We start from the raw sequence: 2,500 nt of genomic DNA on the forward strand, positions 1-2,500 counted from the left end.
CACTACCAAGGTACCCTTAACTATATCTATAACCCTCCCTACCAGTCAGGATGTCTGTTATACCTGTCTGTCTGTCTGTCTGTCTGTCTGTCTGTCTGTCTGTCTGTCTGCTCGCTCTAGTCCTGGAGTCCACTACCAAGGTACCCTAACTATATCTATAACCCTCCCTACCAGTCAGGATGTCTGTTATACCTGTCTGTCTGTCTGTCTGTCTGTCTGTCTGTCTGTCTGTCTGCTCTGTCCTGTCTGCCTGCTGTCGCTCGCTCTGGTCCTGGAGTCCACTACCAAGGTACCCTAACTATATCTATAACCCTCCCTACCAGTCAGGATGTCTGTTATACCTGTCTGTCTGTCTGTCTGTCTGTCTGTCTGTCTGTCTGTCTGCTCGCTCTAGTCCTGGAGTCCACTACCAAGGTACCCTAACTATATCTATAACCCTCCCTACCAGACAGGATGTCTGTTATACCTGTCTGTCTGTCTGTCTGTCTGTCTGTCTGTCTGTCTGTCTGCTCTAGTCCTGGAGTCCACTACCAAGGTACCCTAACTATATCTATAACCCTCCCTACCAGTCAGGATGTCTGTTATACCTGTCTGTCTGTCTGTCTGTCTGTCTGTCTGTCTGTCTGTCTGTCTGTCTGTCTGCTCGCTCTAGTCCTGGAGTCCACTACCAAGGTACCCTAACTATATCTATAACCCTCCCTACCAGTCAGGATGTCTGTTATACCTGTCTGTCTGTCTGTCTGTCTGTCTGTCTGTCTGTCTGGTCCCTGTCTGTCTAGTCCTGGAGTCCACTACCAAGGTACCCTAACTATATCTATAACCCTCCCTACCAGTCAGGATGTCTGTTATACCTGTCTGTCTGTCTGTCTGTCTGTCTGTCTGTCTGTCTGTCTGCTCGCTCTAGTCCTGGAGTCCACTACCAAGGTACCCTAACTATATCTATAACCCTCCCTACCAGTCAGGATGTCTGTTATACCTGTCTGTCTGTCTGTCTGTCTGTCTGTCTGTCTGTCTGTCTGCTGTCTAGTCCTGGAGTCCACTACCAAGGTACCCTAACTATATCTATAACCCTCCCTACCAGTCAGGATGTCTGTTATACCTGTCTGTCTGTCTGTCTGTCTGTCTGTCTGTCTGCTCTGTCTGTCTGTCTGTCTGTCTGCCGCTCTAGTCCTGGAGTCCACTACCAAGGTACCCTAACTATATCTATAACCCTCCCTACCAGTCAGGATGTCTGTTATACCTGTCTGTCTGTCTGTCTGTCTGTCTGTCTGTCTGTCTGTCTGCTCTCTAGTCCTGGAGTCCACTACCAAGGTACCCTAACTATATCTATAACCCTCCCTACCAGTCAGGATGTCTGTTATACCTGTCTGTCTGTCTGTCTGTCTGTCTGTCTGTCTGTCTGTCTGTCTGTCTGTCTGCTGCTAGTCCTGGAGTCCACTACCAAGGTACCCTAACTATATCTATAACCCTCCCTACCAGTCAGGATGTCTGTTATACCTGTCTGTCTGTCTGTCTGTCTGTCTGTCTGTCTGTCTGTCTGTCTGTCTGCTCTAGTCCTGGAGTCCACTACCAAGGTACCCTAACTATATCTATAACCCTCCCTACCAGTCAGGATGTCTGTTATACCTGTCTGTCTGTCTGTCTGTCTGTCTGTCTGTCTGTCTGTCTCGCTCTAGTCCTGGAGTCCACTACCAAGGTACCCTAACTATATCTATAACCCTCCCTACCAGTCAGGATGTCTGTTATACCTGTCTGTCTGTCTGTCTGTCTGTCTGTCTGTCTGCTGCGCTCTAGTCCTGGAGTCCACTACCAAGGTACCCTAACTATATCTATAACCCTCCCTACCAGTCAGGATGTCTGTTATACCTGTCTGTCTGTCTGTCTGTCTGTCTGTCTGTCTGTCTGTCTGTCTGTCTGCTCTCTCTGTCCTGGAGTCCACTACCAAGGTACCCTAACTATATCTATAACCCTCCCTACCAGTCAGGATGTCTGTTATACCTGTCTGTCTGTCTGTCTGTCTGTCTGTCTGTCTGTCTGTCTGTCTGCTAGTCCTGGAGTCCACTACCAAGGTACCCTAACTATATCTATAACCCTCCCTACCAGTCAGGATGTCTGTTATACCTGTCTGTCTGTCTGTCTGTCTGTCTGTCTGTCTGTCTGTCTGTCTGCTCGCTCTAGTCCTGGAGTCCACTACCAAGGTACCCTAACTATATCTATAACCCTCCCTACCAGTCAGGATGTCTGTTATACCTGTCTGTCTGTCTGTCTGTCTGTCTGTCTGTCTGTCTGTCTGTCTGTCTGTCTGTCTGTCTATCGCTGTCTAGTCCTGGAGTCCACTACCAAGGTACCCTAACTATATCTATAACCCTCCCTACCAGTCAGGATGTCTGTTATACCTGTCTGTCTGTCTGTCTGTCTGTCTGTCTGTCTGTCTGTCTGTCTGTCTGTCTGTCTGTCTGCTCGCTCTAGTCCTGGAGTCCACTACCAAGGTACCCTAACT

The sequence above is a fragment of the Oncorhynchus masou genome, unplaced genomic scaffold (assembly GCF_036934945.1).
Source record: "Oncorhynchus masou masou isolate Uvic2021 unplaced genomic scaffold, UVic_Omas_1.1 unplaced_scaffold_181, whole genome shotgun sequence".
NCBI lineage: Eukaryota > Metazoa > Chordata > Actinopteri > Salmoniformes > Salmonidae > Oncorhynchus > Oncorhynchus masou.